Source organism: Heptranchias perlo, chromosome 33, assembly GCF_035084215.1.
Source record: "Heptranchias perlo isolate sHepPer1 chromosome 33, sHepPer1.hap1, whole genome shotgun sequence".
Taxonomy (NCBI): Eukaryota; Metazoa; Chordata; class Chondrichthyes; order Hexanchiformes; family Hexanchidae; genus Heptranchias; species Heptranchias perlo.
In genome coordinates this window covers 33,503,184-33,523,156 of record NC_090357.1, presented here as the reverse complement: position 1 = coordinate 33,523,156, position 19,973 = coordinate 33,503,184, and positions in this window count along the sequence as shown.

Sequence of the window (19,973 nt, the reverse complement as noted above, 5' to 3'; positions counted from 1 at the left end):
CAGACCTGGAATCAATGTCTCTGCACAGACCGAAATCAGTGAATCTGTACAGACAGGGAGTCAGTGAATCTCTACAGGCCGGGAGTCCGTGACTCTGTATGGACCGGAAGTCAGTGACTGTGTACAGACCGGGGAGTCGGTGACTCTATACAGACCTGGAGTCAGTGAGTCTGTACGGACCGGTAGTCAGTGACTTTTTACAGACGGGGTGTCAGTGATTCTCTGCAGAGTCACTGCCTTCCGGTCTGTACAGAGTCAGTGACACCGAGAGTTCGTGACTCTGTACAGACCGGAATCAGTGAATCTGTACAGACAGGGGTCAGTGAATCTGCACATACCGGGAGTCAGTGAATCTGTACATACCGGGAGTCAGTGACTCTGTTGGACCGGGCATCACTGACTCTGTACGGACCTGGAGTAAGTGTCTCTGCACAGACAGTCAGTCAGTGAATCTGTACAGACCTTGCGTCAGTGGCTCTGTGCAGACCGGGTGTCAGTGTGTCTGTACAGACCTGGAGTCAGTGTCCCTGTGCAGACCGGGATTGAATTGCTCTGTGCAGTCAGGGAGTCGGTGATTCTTTCCGGACTTGAAGTCGGTGACACTGTGCAGACCGGAAGTCAGTTACTCTGTACAGACCGGGAGTAAGTGACTTTGTGTCTTGCGGGATTCAATTATTCTCTGCAGACCTGGAGTCAGTGAATCTGTACAGACCGGGAGTTAGTGGCTCTGTACAGACCGGGAGTCAGTGATTCTGTCCAGACCGGGTGTCAGTGAGTCTTTACAGACCGGGAGTCAGTAACTCTGAACAGACCGAGTGTTTGTGACACTGCCCAACCGGGAGTCAGTGACGCTGTCCGACCGGGAGTCAGTGATGCTGTGCAGACCAGGAGTCAGTTAATCTGCACAGACCGGGAGTCGGTGATTCTGTCCGTACCGCAAGTCGGTGACTCTGTACAGACCGGCCGTCAGTGATTCTGTGCGGCCCGGGAGTCAGTTACTCTGTCCAGACCGGGAGTCAGTGAATCTGCATCGACCGGAAGTCAATTACTATGTACAGACCGGGAGTCAGTGACACTGTTCAGACCGGGAGTCAGTGACTTTGCACAGACTGGGTATCAATGACTCTCTGCAGACCGGGAGTCAGTGAGTCTTCATAGACCGGGAATCAGTTACTCTTTACAGACGTTGGGTCAGTGACTCTCTTCAGACCGGGAGTCAGTGACTGTACAGGCCAGGAGTCAGTGTCTCTGTACAGACCGGAATCAGTGAATCTGTACAGGGCGGGAGTGCGTGAATCTTAATGGACCGGAATCAGTGACTCTGTTCAGACAGTGAGTCAGTCAAACTGTGCGGACCTGACTTCAGTGTTTCTGTACAGACCGGGTGTCAATGACTGTGTGCAGACCTGGAGTCAGTGTCCCTGGGCAGGACCCGGATTCAATGGCTCTGTGCAGACCGGGAGTCGGTGATTCTGTACGGATTTGAAGTCGGTGATTCTGACGGAAGTCAGTGACCCTGCATTGACAGGAAGTCAGTTACTCTGTACCGACCGGGAGTCAGTAACTCTGAACAGACCGAGTGTTTGTGACTCTGCCCAACCGGGAGTCAGTGACGCTGTCCGACCGGGAGTCAGTGATGCTGTGCAGACCAGGAGTCAGTTACTCTGCACAGACCGGGAGTCGGTGATTCTGTCCGTACCGCAAGTCGGTGACTCTGTACAGACCGGCCGTCAGTGATTCTGTGCGGCCCGGAAACAGTAAATCTGTACAGGGCGGGAGTCCGTGAATCTTAATGGAACGGAATCAGTGACTCTGTTCAGACAGTGAGTCAATGAAACTGCACAGAACTGGAGTCAGTGGCTCTGTACAGGCCGTGTGTCAGTGTCTCTGTACAGAACGGGTGTCAGTGAGTCTTCATAGATCGGGAGTCAGTAAGTCTGTACAGACCGGGAGTCAGTGACTCGGTCCAGGCCGGGGTGTCAGAGGCTCTGTTAGACCGGGAATCAGTAACTCTGTCCGGTCCTGCAGTCAGTGACTCTGTCCAGGCCGGAATCAGTTGATATGTACAGACAGGGAGTCAGTGAATCTCTGCAGACCAGGAGTCAGTGACTTTGTCCAGACGGAAGGTCAGTGACACTCCACAGACCGGCAGGCAACGAGTCTTCATAGACCCGGAGTCAGTAACTCTGAACGGACCGACAGTTAGCCACTCTGTTCAGAACTGGAGTCAGTGACTCTGCACAGACCGGGAGTCAGTGACCCTGTAAAGACCGGAATCATTGACTCTGTACAGACAGTGAGTCAATGAATCTGTACAGACCTGGATTCAGTGGCTCTGCACAGACCATGTGTCAGTGGCTCTGTACAGTCCGGGTGTCAGTGATTCTGTACAGACAGGAAGTCAGTGACTCTGTACAGGCCGGGGAGTCAGTGACTCTGCACAGACCTGAAGTTAGTGGCTCCATACATTCCGGGTGTCTGTGACTCTGCACAGAGCAGGTGTCAAAGACTCTGCACAGAGAGGGATTCAGTGACTCTGTACAGACCGGTAGTCAGTGGCTTTGTAAGACCACGAGTCAGTAACTGTTCAGACCGGGCGTCCGTGACACCGTACAAAACGGGAGTCAGATGATTCTGTACAGACCTGGAGTCAGTGCCTCTGTACGGACCAAGAGTCAGTGAGTCTGTACAGACCGGGAGTCAGTGACTTTGTACAGTCGGGGAGTCACTGATTCTGTACAGACCTGGAGTCAGTGAAGCTGCACAGACCGGGTGTCAGTGACTCTCTACAGACCTGGAGTGAGTGAGTCTGCACAGACCTGGAGCAAGTGACGCTGTCCGACCGGGAGTCAGTGATGCTGTGCAGACCAGGAGTCAGTTACTCTGCACAAACCGGGAGTCGGTGATTCTGTCCGTACCGCAAGTCGGTGACTCTGTACAGACCGGCCGTCAGTGATTCTGTGCGGCCCGGGAGTCAGTTACTCTGTCCAGACCGGGAGTCAGTGAATCTGCATCGACCGGAAGTCAATTACTATGTACAGACCGGGAGTCAGTGACACTGTTCAGACCGGGAGTCAGTGACTTTGCACAGACTGGGTATCAATGACTCTCTGCAGACCGGGAGTCAGTGAGTCTTCATAGACCGGGAATCAGTTACTCTTTACAGACGTTGGGTCAGTGACTCTCTTCAGACCGGGAGTCAGTGACTGTACAGGCCAGGAGTCAATGTCTCTGTACAGACCGGAAACAGTGAATCTGTACAGGGCGGGAGTCCGTGAATCTTAATGGAACGGAATCAGTGACTCTGTTCAGACAGTGAGTCAGTCAAACTGTGCGGTCCTGACTTCAGTGGTTCTGTACAGACCGGGTGTCAATGACTGTGTACAGACCGGGAGTCAGTGGCCCTGGGCAGACCCGGATTCAATGGCTCTGTGCAGACCGGGAGTCGGTGATTCTGTACGGATTTGAAGTCGGTGACTCTGACGGAAGTCAGTGACTCTGCATTGACAGGAAGTCAGTTACTCTGTACCGACCGGGAGTCAGTGACTCTGTGCATAGCGGGTATCAGTGACTGTCTGCAGACCTGGAGTCAGTGAATCTGTGCAGACCGGCAGTCAGTAATTCAGTCCAGACCGGGTGTCAGTGAGTCTTTACAGACCGGGAGTCAGTAATTCTGAACAGACCGAGTGTTAGTGACTCTGTCCAACCGGGATTCAGTGACGCTGTACGACCGGGAGTCAGTGATGCTATACAGACCTGGAGTCAGTGACTCCACACAGACCGGGAGTCAGTTACTCTGTATAGAATGGGAGTCAATTACTCTGAACAGGCTGGGAGTCAGCGACTCTGTGCAGTTCGGAATCATTGATTATGCACAGATCTGGAGTCAGCGACTCTGTACAGAGCGGGAGTCAGTGATTCTGTGCCGACTGGAAGTCAGTTACTCTGTACAGACCGGGATCAGTGACTCTGTGCAGACAGTGAGTCAGTGAATCTGCACAGACCTGGATTCAGTGGCTCTGCACAGACCGAGTGTCAGTGGCTCTGTGCAGTCCGGGTGTCAGTGATTCTGTACAGACAGGAAGTCAGTGACTCTGTACAGGCCGTGGAGTCAGTGACTCTGCACAGACCTGAAGTCAGTGGCTCCATACATTCCGGGTGTCTGTGACTCTGCACAGAGCAGGTGTCAAAGACTCTGCACAGAGAGGGATTCAGTGACTCTGTACAGACCGGTAGTCAGTGGCTTTGTAAGACCACGAGTCAGCAACTCTGTTCAGACCGGGCGTCCGTGACTCCGTACAAAATGGGAGTCAGATGATTCTGTACAGACCTGGAGTCAGTGCCTCTGTACGGACCAAGAGTCAGTGAGTCTGTACAGACCGGGAGTCAGTGACTTTGTACAGTCGGGGAGTCACTGATTCTGTACAGACCTGGAGTCAGTGAAGCTGCACAGACCGGGTGTCAGTGACTCTCTACAGACCTGGAGTGAGTGAGTCTGCACAGACCTGGAGCAAGTGACGCTGTACAGACCGGAAGTTAGTGAATCTGGACAGACCGGGAGTCAATGACTCTGTACAGACGTGGAGTCAGTGAGTCTGTACAGACCTGGAGTACGTGCCTCTGTACAGACCGTGAGTAAGTGATTCTGTGCAGACCGGAGTCAGTGACTCTGAACAGACCGTGCCGAAGTGCCTCTGTACGGACCTGGAGTCGGTGACTCTGTACAGACCGGAATCAGTGACTCTGTACAGACCGGAATCAGTGACTCTGTACTGACAAGGAGTCAGTGAGTCTGTGCATACCGAGAGTCAGTGAATCTGTACAGACCGGCACTCGGTGACTCTGTCGGACCGGGAGTCACTGAGTCTGTACGGACGTGCAGTCAGTGTCTCTGTACAGACAGTTAGTCAGTGAATCAGTACAGACCTGGAGTCAGTGGCTCTGTACAGACCGGGTGTCAGTGACTCAAAGCAGACCTGTAGTCAGTGTCGCTGCGCAGACCGGATTCAATGGCTCTGTGCAGACCGGGAGTCGGTGATTCTGTACGGACTTGAACTCGGTGACTCTGTGCAGACCGGTAGTCAGTGGCTCTGTCAGACCGGGAGTCAGTGACGCTGTACGACGGGGTGTCAGTGATTCTCTACAGAGTCACTGCCTTCCGGTCTGTGCAGAGTCACTGACACGGAGAGTTCGTGACGCTGTACAGACCTGGAGTCAGTGTCTCTGCACAGACCGAAATCAGTGAATCTGTACACACAGGGAGTCAGTGAATCTCTACAGGCCGGGAGTCCGTGACTCTATACAGACCTGGAGTCAGTGACTTTTTACAGACAGGGGTCAGTGAATCTGCACATATGGAGAATCAGTGAATCTGTGCATACCGGGAGTCAGTGACTCTGTAGGACCGGGCATCACTGACTCTGTACGGACCTGGAGTCAGTGTCTCTGTACAGACAGTCAGTCAGTGAATCTGTACAGACCTGGCGTCAGTGGCTCAGTGCAGAACGGGTGTCAGTGTCTCTGTACAGACCTGGAGTCAGTGTCCCTGTGCACACCGGGATTCAATTGCTCTGTGCAGTCAGGGAGTCGGTGATTCTTTACGGACTTTAAGTCGGTGACACTGTGCACACCGGAAGTCAGTGACTCTGCAGAGACCGGAAGTCAGTTACTCTGTACAGACCGGGAGCAAGTGACTTTGTGTGCAGCGGGATTCATTTACTCTCTGCAGACCTAGAGTCAGTGAATCTGTACAGACCGGGAATCAGTAACTCTGTACAATCCTGCAATCAATGACTCTGAACAGATCGGGATTCATTGACTGTACAGACAGGGAGTCAGTGAATCTGTACAGGCCGGGAGTCCGTGACTCTGTATGGACCGGAATCAGTGACTCTGTTCAGACAGTGATTCAGTGAAACTGTGCAGACCTGGAGTTAGTGGCTCTGCACAGATCGGGTGTCAGTGACTCTGTACAGACCTGGAGTCAGTGACTTTGTCAGGACCGGGAGTCAGTGACTTTTTACAGACGGGGTGTCAGTGTCTCTCTGCAGACCGGAAGTCAGTGACTCTGTACAGACAGTCATTCAGTGAATCTGTGCAGACCAAACGTCAGTGGCTCTGAACAGAACGGGTGTCGGTGACTCTGTACAGACGTGCATTCAGTGTTCCTGTGCAGACCGGGATTCAATTGCTCTGTGCAGACCGGGAGTCGGTGATTCTGTACGGACTTGAACTCGGTGACTCTGTGCAGACCGGTAGTCAGTGGCTATGTCACACCGGGTATCAGTAACTCTGTACAGTCCTGCAGTCATTGACTCTGTCCGGGCCGGGAGTCAGTGGCTTTGTGCAGACGGGGTGTCAGTGATTCTCCAGAGAGTCACTGCCTTCCGGTCTGTGCAGAGTCACTGACACCGAGAGTTCGTGACGCTGTACAGACCTGGAGTCAGTGAATCTGTACAGACCGGGAGTTAGTGGCTCTGTCCAGACCGGGAGTCAGTGATTCTGTCCAGACCGGGTGTCAGTGAGTCTTTACAGACCGGGAGTCAGTAACTCTGAACAGACCGAGTGTTTGTGACTCTGCCCAACCGGGAGTCAGTGACGCGGTACGACCGGGAGTCAGTGATGCTGTCCAAACCTGGAGTCAGTGTCCCTGGGCAGACCCGGATTCAATGGCTCTGTGCAGACCGGGAGTCGGTGATTCTGTACGGATTTGAAGTCGGTGACTCTGACGGAAGTCAGTGACTCTGCATGGACAGGAAGTCAGTTACTCTGTGCCGACCGGGAGTCAGTGACTCTGTGCATAGCGGGTATCAGTGACTCTCTGCAGACCGGGAGTCAGTAATTCTGAACAGACCGAGTGTTAGTGACTCTGTCCAACCGGGAGTCAGTGACGCTGTACGACCGGGAGTCAGTGATGCTATACAGACCTGGAGTCAGTGACTCCACACAGACCGGGAGTCAGTTACTCTGTATAGAATGGGAGTCAATTACTCTGAACAGGCTGGGAGTCAGCGACTCTGTGCAGTTCGGAATCATTGATTATGTACAGACCTGGAGTCAGCGACTCTGTACAGAGAGGGAGTCATTGATTCTGTACCGACCGGAAGTCGGTGACTCTGTACGGACCGTGAATCAGTAACTCTGTCCGGTCCTGCAGTCAGTGACTCTTTACAGACCGGAATCGGTGAATCTGTACAGACACGGAATCACTGAATCGCTACAGGCCGGGAGTCCGTGACTCTGTATGGACCGGAATCAGTGACTCTTTTCAGACATTGTGTCAGTGAACCTGTGCAGACCTGGATTCAGTGGCTCTCTCCAGATTGGGTGTCAGTGACTCGGTACAGACCGGAAGTCAGTGATTCTGTAGATACCGGAACTCAGTGGGTCTGTAAGACAGGGAGTCAGTATCTCTGTACAGACCTTGCGTCAGTGACTCCGTACAGACCCGGAGTCTGTCAGTCTGTACAGACCGGGAGTTAGTGACACTGTGCAGTCAGGGTGTCAGTGATGATGCACAGACCTGGAGTCAGCGACTCTGTACAGAGCGGGAGACAGTGATTCTGAACCGACCGGAAGTCGGTGACTCTGTACAGACCGGAATCAGTGACGCTGTGCAGACAGTGAGTGAGTGAATCTGCGCAGACCTGGAGTCAGTGGATCTGTACAGACCGGGTGTCTGTGACTCTTTACAGACCGGGTGTCAGTGAGTCTTCATAGATCGGGAATCAGTGAATCTGTACAGAGATTGAGTCAGTGAATCTGCACAGACCTGGAGTCAGTGACTCTGTACGGACCGGGAGTCAGTGAATTTGTGCAGAGTAACTGCCTTCCGGTCTGCACAGAGTCACTGACACCGAGTGTTCGTGAGTCTGTACAGACCGGAATCTGTGACTCTTTACAGACAGGGAGTCAGTGAATCTGTACATACCGAGACTCATTGAATCTGTACAAACCGGGATTCAATGACTCTGTAGGACCGGGAGTCACTGACTCTGTACGGACCTGGAGTCAGTGTCTCTGTACAGACTGGGTGTCAGTGATTCTGTACAGACCTGGAGTCAGTTTCCCTGTGCAGACCGGGATTCAATGGCTCTGTGCAGACCGGGAGTCGGTGATTCTGTACGGACTTGAAGTCGGTGACTGTGCAGACCTGAAGTCAGTGACTCTGTACAGACCGGGAGTCAGTGACTCTGTGCATAGCGGGATTCAGTGACTCTCTGCAGAACTGAAGTTAGTGAATCTGTACAGACCGGGAGTCGACGATTCTGTCCTGACCAGGAGTCAGTGAGCCTTTAAGACCATGAGTGAGTAACTCTGAACAGAACGAGTGTTAGTGACTCTGTCCAACCTGGAGTCAGTGACGCTGTACGACCGGGAGTCAGTGATGCTGTACAGGCCTGGAGTCAGTGACTCTGCACAGACCGGGAGTCAGTTACTCTGTTTTGAACGGGAGTCAATTACTCTGTACAGGCCGGGAGTCAGCGTCTCTGTGCAGTTCGGAATCATTGATTATGTACAGACCTGGAGTCAGCGCCTCTGCACAGAGCGGGAGTCAGTGATTCTGTACCGACCGGAAGTCGGTGACTCTGTACAGACCGGAATCAGTGACTCTGTACAGACAGTGATGAGTGAATCTGCGCAGATCTGGAGTCAGTTGCTCTGCACAGACTGGGTGTCAGTGTCTCTGTACAGACCGGGTGTCAGTGAGTCTTCATAGATCGGGAACCAATGACTCTGTACAGACAGTGAGTTAGTGAATCTGCACAGACCTGTAGTCAGTGGCTCTGTTAAGATCGGCTGTCAGTGACTCTGTCCAGGCCGGAAGTCAGTGACTGTGTCCAGGCCGGGGAGTCAGTGGTTTTGTACAGACCTGGAGTCAGTGACTCTGTACGGACCGGGAGTCAGTGACTTTGTGCAGACGGGGCGTCAGTGACTCTGCAGAATAACTGCCTTCCGGTCTGTACAGAGTCACTGACACCGAGAGTTCCTGACTCTGTACAGACCGGAATCAGTGACTCTGTACAGACAGGGAATCAGTGAATCTGTACATACCGAGTGTCAGTGAATCTATACAGACCGGGAGTCAGTGACTGTGTAGGACCGGGAGTCACTGACTCTGTACGGACCTGGAGTCAGTGACTCTGCACAGCCATCAGTCAGTGAATCTGCACAGACCTGGAGTCAGTGGCTATGTATAGACCGGTTCTCAGTGACTCTGTACAGACCTGGAGTCAGTCTCCCTGTTCAGACCGGGATTCAATGGCTCTGTGCAGACCGGGAGTCGGTGATTCTGTACGGACTTGAAGACGGTGACTGTGCAGACCGGAGGTCCGTGACTCTGCATAGACCGGAAGTTAGTTACACTGTACAGACCGGGAGTCAGTGACTCTGTGCATAGCGGGATTCAGTGACTCTCTGCAGACCTGGAGTCAGTGAATCTGAACAGACCGAGTGTTAGTGACTCTGTCCAATCGGGAGTCACTGATGCGGTACGACCGGGAGTCAGTGATGCTGTACAGACCTGGAGTCAGTGACTCTGTATAGAACGGGAGTCAATTACTCTGTACAGGCCGGGAGTCAGCGACTCTGTGCAGTTCGGAATCATTGATTATGTACAGAACTGGAGTCAGCGACTCTGTACAGAGCGGAAGTCAGTGATTCTGTACCGACCGGAAGTCGGTTACTCTGTACAGTACGGAATCAGTGACTCTGTGCAGACAGTGAGTCAGTGAATCTGCACAGACCTGCAGTCAGTGGCTCTGTGCAGGCCGGGTGTCAGTGAGTCTTCATAGATTGGGAGTCATTAAGTCTGTACAGACGTGAGGCAGTGACTCGGTATAGGCCGGGGATTCAGTGACTCTGTGCAGATCGGAATCATTGACACTGTACGGAGAAGGAGTCAGTGACTCTGTACAAACCGGTAGTCAGTGGCTCTGTAAGATCGGGAATCAGTAATTCTGTACAGTCCTGCAATCAGTGACTCTGTACGGACCGGGATTCAGTGACTTTGTATAGCCGGGGTGTCAGTGACTCTGCACAGACCGGGAGTCAGTGAATGTACAGACAGGGAGTCAGTAAATCTGTACAAGTCGGGAATCCGTGACTCTGTATGGACCGGAATCAGTGACTCTGTTCAGACAGTGAATCAGTGAAACTGTGCAGACCTGGTGTCAATGGCTCTGTGCAGATCGGGTGTCAGTGACTCTGCACAGACCGGAATCAGTGACTCTGTACAGACAGTGAGTTAGTGAATCTGCGCAGATCTGGAGTCACTGGCTCTGTGCAGACAGTGAGTTAGTGAATCTACACAGAGCTGGAGTCAGTCGCTCTGCACAGATCGGGTGTCAGTGACTCTGTACAGACCGGAAGTCAGTGACTTTTTTCCAGACCTGGAGTCAGCGACTCTGCACAGAGCGGGAGTCAGTGATTCTGTCCCGACCGGAAGTCGGTGACTCTGTACAGACCGGAATCAGTGACTCTGTACAGACAATTAGTCAGTGAATCTGTACAGACCTGGAGTCAGTGGCTCTCTACAGACCGGGTGTCAGTGAGTCTTAATAGATCGTTAATCAGTGACTCTGTACAGACAGTGAGTTAGTGAAACTGCACAGACCTGGAGCCAGTGGCTCTGTACAGATCGGAATCATTGACTCTGCACATTCCTGCAGTCAGTGACTCTGTACGGACCGGGAGTCAGTGAATCTGCACAGACCGGGAGTCAGTGACAGTACAGGCCGGGAGTCGGTGTCTCTGTACAGACCGGAATCAGTGAACCTGCACAGAAAGTGAGTCAGTGAAACTGTGCAGACCTAGAGTCAGTGAAACTGTACAGACCGGGATTTAATGGCTCTGTGCAGACCAGGAGTCAATGATTCTGTCCAGACCGGGAGTCAGTGAGTCTTTACAGACAGGGAGTCAGTAACTCTGAATGGACCGAGTGTTACTGACTCTGTGCAACCGGGAGTCAGTGACACTGTACGACCGGGAGTCAGTGATGCTGCATCGACTTGGAGTCAGTGACTCTGCACAGACCGGGAGTCGGTTACTCTGCATCGAACGGGAGTCAATTACTCTGTACAGGCCGGGAGTCAGCGAATCTGTGCAGTTCGGAATCATTGATTATGTGCAGACCTGGAGTCAGCGACTCTGCACAGAGCGGGAGTCAGTGATTCTGTACCGACCGGAAGTCGGTGACTCTATACTGACCGGAATCAGTGACTCTGTACAGGCAGTGAGTTAGTGAATCTGCACAGACCTGGAGACAGTGGCTCTGCGCAGGCCGGGTGTCAGTGACTCTTTACAGACCGGGTTTCAGTGAGTTTTCATAGATCGGGAGTCAGTAAGTCTGTACAGACCGGGAATCAGTGACTCGGTACAGGCCGGGGAGTCAGTCAATCTGCACAGCTGGGAATCATTGACTCTGTAGAGAGAGGGAGTAAGTGGCTCTGTGCAGTCCTGCAGTCAGTGACTATGTGCAGACCGGAATCAGTGAATCTGTACAGATAGGGTATCAGTGAATCTGTACAGGCCGGGAGTCCGTGACTCTGTATGCACCGGAATCAGTGACTCTTTTCAGACAGTGAGTCAGTGAAACTGTGCAGATCTGGAGTCAGTGGCTCTCTACAGATCGGGTGTCAATGACTCTGTACAGACCGAAGTCAGTGACTCTGTAGAGACCGGGGGTCAGTGGCTCTGTAATACCGGGAGTCAGTAACTCCGTACAGACCGGGCGTCAGTGACTCCGTATTGACCCGGAGTGTGTGAGTCTGCACAGACCGGGAGTCAGTGACTCTGTACAGTAGGGGAGTCATTGATTCTGTACAGACCTGGAGTCGGTGACTCTGTCCAGGCCGGGTGTAAGTGACTCTGTACAGTCGGGGAGTCATTGATTCTGTACAGACCTGAGTCGGTGACTCTGTACAGGCCGGGAGTCAGTGACTCTGTACAGTTCTGAATCATTCATTATGTACAGACCTGGGGTCAGCGACTCTGTACAGACCGGGAGTCAGTGAATCTGCTCGACCGGAAGTCAATTACTATGTACAGACCGGGAGTCAGTGACTCTGTTCAGACCGGGAGTCAGTTACTTTGTACAGACTGGGTATCAATGACTCTCTGCAGACCGGGAGTCAGTGATTCTTCACAGACCGTGAGACAATAACTTTGAACGGAACGAGAGTTCGTGACTCTGTGCAGACCTGGAATCCGTGACACTGCACAGACCGGGAGTCAGTGACTCTGTCCAGGCCGGGAGTCGGTGACTCTGTACAGAACTGAATCAGTGACTCTGTTCAGACAGTGAATCAGTGAAACTGTGCAGACCTGGAGTCAGTGACTGTGCACAGATCGGGTGTCAGTGACTCTGTACAGAGCTGGAGTCAGTGACACTGTAAGGACCGGGAGTCGGTGACTTTGTACAGACGGGGTTTCAGTTACTCTCTGCAGAGTCACTGCCTTCCGAACTGTACAGAGTCACTGACACCGAGAGTTCGTGACTCTGTACAGACCGGAATCAGTGACTCTGTACAGACAGGGAGTCAGTGAATCTGAACATACCGAGAGTCAGTGAATCTGTACAGACCGTGAGTCAGTGACTGTGTAGGACCGGGAGTCACTGACTCTGTACGGACCTGGAGTCAGTGTCTCTGTACAGACAGTTCTTCAGTGAATCTGGACAGACCTGGCGTCAGTGGCTCTGTACAGACCGGGTGTCAGTGACTCTGTACAGACCTGGAGTCAGTGTCCTTGTGCAGACCGGAATTCAATGGCTCTGTGCAGACCGGGAGTCGGTGATTCTGTACGGACTTGAAGTCGGTGACTGTACAGACCGGAAGTCAATGACTCTACATAGACCGGAAGTCAGTTACACTGTACAGACCGGGAGTCAGTGACTCTGTACAGACAGTGAGTTAGTGAAACTGCACAGACCTGGAGTCAGTGGCTCTGTACCGATCGGGTGTCAGTGACTCTGCACAAACCGGGTGTCCGTGAGGCTTCATAGATCGGGAATCAGTGACTCTGTACAGACAGTGAGTTAGTGAAACTGCACAGACCTGAGTCAATGGCTCTGTACAGATCGGAATCATTGACTCTGTACATTCCTGCAGTCAGTGACTCTGTACGGACCGGGAGTAAGTGACTCTGCACAGCCCGGGAGTCAGTGACTGTGCAGGCCGGGAGTCAGTGTCTCTGTGCAGACCGGAATCAGTGAATCTGTACAGACAGGGAGTCAGTGAATCTGTACAGGCCGGGAGTCCGTGACTCTGTATGGACCGGAATTAGTGACTCTGTTCACATAGTGAGTCAGTGAAACTGTGCATACACAGAGTCAGTGAATTTGTACAGACCGGGATTTAGTGGCTCTGTGCAGACGAGGAGTCAGTAGCTTTGAACAGACCGAGTGTTAGTGACTCTGTCCAACCGGGTTTCAGTGACACTGTACGACCGGGAGTCAGTGAAGCTGCACAGACCTGGAGTCAGTGAATCTGCACAGACCGGGAGTCAGTTCGTCTGTATCGAACGGGAGTCAATTACTCTGTACAGGCTGGGAGTCAGCGACTCTGTACAGTTAGGAATCATTGATTATTTGCAGACCTGGAGTCAGCGACTCTGTACAGAGCGGGAGTCAGTGATTCTGTACCGACCGGAAGTCGGTGACTCTGTACAGACCGGAATCAGTGACTCTGTACAGGCAGTGAGTTAGTGAATCTGCACAGACCTGGAGTCAGTGTCTCTGTACAGACCGGGTGTCAGTGACTCTGTACAGACCGGATGCCAGTAAGTCTTTCCAGACCGGGAGTCAGTAACTCTGAACAGACCGAGTGTTAATGACTCTGTCCAACCGGAAGTCGTTGACTCTGTACAGACCGGAATCAGTGACTCTGTACAGACCGGTAGCCAGTGGCTCTGTAAGACCCGGAATCAGTAACTATGTACGGTCCTGCAGCCAGTGACTCTGTACAGACAGGGAATCAGTGAATCGCTACAGGCCGGGAGTCCGTGTCTCTGTATGGACCGGAATCATTTACTCTTTTCAGACAGTGAGTCAGTGAACCTGTGCAGACCTGGATTCAGTGGCTCTTTACAGATCGGGTGTCAGTGACTCTGTACAGACCGGAAGTCAGTGACTGTAGAGACCGGGAGTCAGTGGCTCTGTCAGACAGGGAATAAGTAACTCTGTACAGATCGGGCGTCAGTGACTCCATACGGACCCGGAGTCTGTCAGTCTGTACAGACCGGGAGTCAGTGACACTTTGCAGACCGGGAGTCAGTTACACTGCATAGAACGGGAGTCAATTACTCTGTACAGGCCGGGTGTCAGCGACTCTGTGCAGTTCGGAATCATTGATTATGTACACACCTGGAGTCAGCGACTCTGCACAGAGCGGGAGTCAGTGAATCTGCACAGGCCGGGAGTCCGTGACTCTGTATTGACCGGAATCAGTGAATCTGTTAAGACAGTGAGTCAGTGAAACTATGCAGACCTGGAGTCAGTGGCTCTGTCCAGATCGGGTGTCAGTGACTCTGTACAGACCTGGAGTCAGTGACTTTGTCAGGACCGGGAGTCAGTGACTTTTTACAGACCGGGTGTCAGTGTCTCTCTGCAGAGTCACTGCCTTCCGGTCTGTACAGAGTCACTGACACCGAGAGTTCCTGACTCTGCACAGACCGGAATCAGTGATTCTGTACAGACAGGGAGTCAGTGAATCTGTACATACCGAGAGCCAGCAAATCTGTACAGACCGGGCGTCACTGACTCTGTACGGACCTGGCGTCAGTGGCTCTGTCGAGACCGGGTGTCTGTGGCTCTGTAAGACCGGGCGTCAGTAACTCTGTACAGACCGGGCGTCAGTGAGTGCGTACAGACCCGGAGTTTGTGAGTCTGTACAGACCGGGAGTCAGTGAATCTGTACAGATAGGGTATCAGTGAATCTGTACAGGCCGGGAGCCCGTGACTCTGTATTGTCCGGAATCAGTGACTCTTTTCAGACAGTGAGTCAGTGAACCTGTGCAGACCTGGAGTCAGTGGCTCTCTACAGATCGGGTGTCAATGACTCTGCACAGACCGGCAGTCTATGAGTCTGTACAGACCGGGCGTCAGTGACTCCGGACAGACCGGCAGTCAGTGAGTCTGTACAGACCGGGCGTCAGTGACTCTGTGCAGTCGGGGAGTCATTGATTCTGTACAGACCTGGAGTCGGTGACTCTGCACAGGCCGGGAATCAGTGACTCTGTACAGTTCGGAATCATTCATTATGTACAGACCTGGAGTCAGCGACTCTGTACAGACCGGAAGTCAGTGATTCTGTACGGACCGCAAGTCGGTGACTCTGTCCAGACCGGGAGTCAGTGAATCTGCATCGACCGGAAGTCAATTACTTTGTACAGACCGGGAGTCAGTGACTCTGTTCAGACCGGGAGTCAGTGATTCTGTCCAGACCGGGTGTCAGTGAGTCTTTACAGACCGGGAGTCAGTAACTCTGAACAGACCGACTGTTAGTGACGCTGTCCAACCGCGAGTCAGTGACGCTGCACGACTGGGATTCAGTGATGCTGTGCACACCTGCAGTCAGTGATTCTGCACAGACCGGGAGTCAGTTACTCTGTACATGCCGGGTGTCAGCGACTCTGTGCAGTTCGGAATCATCGATTATTTACAGACCTGGAGTCAGTGACTCTGTCCAGGCCGGGAGTCAGTGACTCTGTGCAGTCGGGGAGTCATTGATTCTGTACAGACCTGGAGTCGGTGACTCTGTCCAGGCCGGGAGTCAGTGACTCTGTACAGTCGGGGAGTCATTGATTCTGCACAGACCTGGTGTCGGTGACTCTGTGCAGTCCTGCAGTCAGTGACTCTGTGCAGACCGGAATCAGTGAATCTGTACAGATAGGGTATCAGTGAATCTGTACAGGCCGGGAGTCCGTGACTCTGTATGCACCGGAATCAGTGATTCTTTTCAGACAGTGAGTCAGTGAAACTGTGCAGATCTGGAGTCAGTGGCTCTCAACAGATCGGGTGTCAATGACTCTGTACAGACCGAAGTCAGTGACTCTGTAGAGACCGGGAGGCAGTGGCTCTGTAATACCGGGAGTCAGTAACTCCGTACAAACCGGGCGTCAGTGACTCCGTATAGACCCGGAGTCTGTGAGTCTGCACAGACCGGGAGTCAGTGACTCTGTACAGTAGGGGAGTCATTGATTCTGTACAGACCTGGAGTCGGTGACTCTGTCCAGGCCGGGAGTCAGTGACTCTATACAGTTCTGAATCATTCATTATGTACAGACCTGGAGTCAGCGACTCTGTTCAGACCGGGAGTCAGTGAATCTGCTCGACCGGAAGTCAATTACTATGTACAGACCGGGAGTCAGTGACTCTGTTCAGACCGGGAGTCAGTGACTTTGTACAGACTGGGTATCAATGACTCTCTGCAGACCGGGAGTCAGTGATTCTTCACAGACCGTGAGACAATAACTTTGAACGGAAAGAGAGTTCGTGACTCTGTGCAGACCTGGAGTCAGTGACACTGCACAGACCGGGAGTCAGTGACTCTGTCCAGGCCGGGAGTCGGTGACTCTGTACAGAACGGAATCAGTGACTCTGTTCAGACAGTGAATCAGTGAAACTGTGCAGACCTTGAGTCAGTGACACTGTAAGGACCGGGAGTCGAAGACTTTGTACAGATGGGGTTTCAGTTACTCTCTGCAGAGTCACTGCCTTCCGAACTGTACAGAGTCACTGACACCGAGAGTTCGTGACTCTGTACAGAACGGAATCAGTGACTCTGTTCAGACAGTGAATCAGTGAAACTGTGCAGACCTTGAGTCAGTGACACTGTAAGGACCGGGAGTCGAAGTCTTTGTACAGATGGGGTTTCAGTTACTCTCTGCAGAGTCACTGCCTTCCGAACTGTACAGAGTCACTGACACCGAGAGTTCGTGACTCTGTACAGACCGGAATCAGTGACTCTGTACAGACAGGGAGTCAGTGAATCTGTACATACCGAGAGTCAGTGAATCTGTACAAACCGTGAGTCAGTGACTGTGTAGGACCGGGAGTCACTGACTCTGTACGGACCTGGAGTCAATGTCTCTGTACAGACAGTTCTTCAGTGAATCTGGACAGACCTGGCGTCAGTGTCTCTGTACAGACCGGGTGTCAGTGACTCTGTACAGACCTGGATTCAGTGTCCTTGTGCAGACCGGAATTCAATGGCTCTGTGCAGACCGGGAGTCGGTGATTCTGTACGGACTTGAAGTCGGTGACTGTACAGACCGGAAGTCAATGACTCTACATAGACCGGAAGTCAGTTACACTGTACAGACCGGGAGTCAGTGACTCTGTACAGACAGTGAGTTAGTGAAACTGCACAGACCTGGAGTCAGTGGCTCTGTACCGATCGGGTGTCAGTGACTCTGCACAAACCGGGTGTCCGTGAGGCTTCATAGATCGGGAATCAGTGACTCTGTACAGACAGTGAGTTAGTGAAACTGCACAGACCTGAGTCAATGGCTCTGTACAGATCGGAATCATTGACTCTGTACATTCCTGCAGTCAGTGACTCTGTACGGACCGGGAGTCAGTGACTCTGCACAGCCCGGGAGTCAGTGACTGTGCAGGCCAGGAGTCAGTGTCTCTGTGCAGACCGGAATCAGTGAATCTGTACAGACAGGGAGTCAGTGAATCTGTACAGGCCGGGAGTCCGTGACTCTGTATGGACCGGAATTAGTGACTCTGTTCAAATAGTGAGTCAGTGAAACTGTGCATACACAGAGTCAGTGAATCTGTACAGACCGGGATTTAGTGGCTCTGTGCAGACGAGGAGTCAGTAGCTTTGAACAGACCGAGTGTTAGTGACTCTGTCCAACCGGGATTCAGTGACACTGTACGACCGGGAGTCAGTGATGCTGCACAGACCTGGAGTCAGTGAATCTGCACAGACCGGGAGTCAGTTCGTCTGTATCGAACGGGAGTCAATTACTCTGTACAGGCTGGGAGTCAGCGACTCTGTACAGTTCGGAATCATTGATTATTTGCAGACCTTGAGTCAGCGACTCTGTACAGAGCGGGAGTCAGTGATTCTGTACCGACCGGAAGTCGGTGACTCTGTACAGACCGGAATCAGTGACTCTGTACAGGCAGTGAGTTAGTGAATCTGCACAGACCTGGAGTCAGTGTCTCTGTACAGACCGGGTGTCAGTGACTCTGTACAGACCGGATGCCAGTGAGTCTTTCCAGACCGGGAGTCAGTAGCTCTGAACAGACCGAGTGTTAATGACTGTGTCCAACCGGAAGTCGTTGACTCTGTACAGACCGGTAGCCAGTGGCTCTGTAAGACCCGGAATCAGTAACTCGGTACGGTCCTGCAGCCAGTGGCTCTGTAAGACCCTGCGTCAGTAACTCTGTAACAGACCGGGCGTCAGTGACTGCGTACAGACCCGGAGTTTGTGAGTCTGTACAGACCGGGAGTCAGTGAATCTGTACAGATAGGGTATCAGTGAATCTGTACAGGCCGGGAGCCCGTGACTCTGTATGGACCGGAATCAGTGACTCTTTTCAGACAGTGAGTCAGTGAACCTGTGCAGACCTGGAGTCAGTGGCTCTCTACAGATCGGGTGTCAATGACTCTGTACAGACCGGCAGTCTGTGAGTCTGTACAGACCGGGCGTCAGTGACTCTGCAGAAACCGGTGTCAGTGGCTCTGGAAGACCGGGAGTCAGTAACTCTGTACAGACGGGGCGTCAGTGACTCCGGACAGACCGGCAGTCTGTCAGTCTGTACAGACCGGGCGTCAGTGAGCCTGTGCAGTCGGGGAGTCATTGATTCTGTACAGACCTGGAGTTAGTGACTCTGTGCAGACCTGGAGTCAGTGACACTGTGCAGTTCGGAATCATTCATTATGTGCAGACCTGGAGTCAGCCAATCTGTACATACCGGGAGTCAGTGATTCTGTACGTACCGCAAGTCGGTGACTCTGTAAAGTCCGGCAGTCAGTGATTCTGTACGGCCCGGGACTCAGTTATTCTGTCCAGACCTGTAGTCAGTGAATCTGCATCGAACGGAAGTCAATTACTATGTACAGAGCGGGAGTCAGTGCCTCTGTTCAGACCGGGAGTCAGTGACTTTGTACAGACTGGCTATCAATGACTCTCTGCAGACCGGGAGTCAGTAACACTGCACAGACCGGGAATCAGTGACTCTGTCCAGGCCGGGAGTCGGTGACTCTGCACAGAACGGAATCAGTGACTCTGTTCAGACAGTGAGTCGGTGAAACTGTGCAGACCTGCAGTCAGTAATTGTGTGCAGATCGGGTGTCAGTGACTCAGTACAGACCTGGAGTCAGTGACTCTGTAAGGACCGGGAGTCAGTGACTTTGGACAGACGGGGTGTCAGTGACTCTCTGCAGAGTTACTGCCTTCCGGTCTGTACAGTGTCACTGACACCGAGAGTTCGTGACTCTGTACAGACCGGAATCAGTGACTCTGTACAGACAGGGAGTCAGTGAATCTGTACATACCGAGAGTCAGTGAATCTGTACAAACCGTGAGTCAGTGACTGTGTAGGACCGGGAGTCACTGACTCTGTACGGACCTGGAGTCAATGTCTCTGTACAGACAGTTCTTCAGTGAATCTGGACAGACCTGGCGTCAGTGTCTCTGTACAGACCGGGTGTCAGTGACTCTGTACAGACCTGGATTCAGTGTCCTTGTGCAGACCGGAATTCAATGGCTCTGTGCAGACCGGGAGTCGGTGATTCTGTACGGACTTGAAGTCGGTGACTGTACAGACCGGAAGTCAATGACTCTACATAGACCGGAAGTCAGTTACACTGTACAGACCGGGAGTCAGTGACTCTGTACAGACAGTGAGTTAGTGAAACTGCACAGACCTGGAGTCAGTGGCTCTGTACCGATCGGGTGTCAGTGACTCTGCACAAACCGGGTGTCCGTGAGGCTTCATAGATCGGGAATCAGTG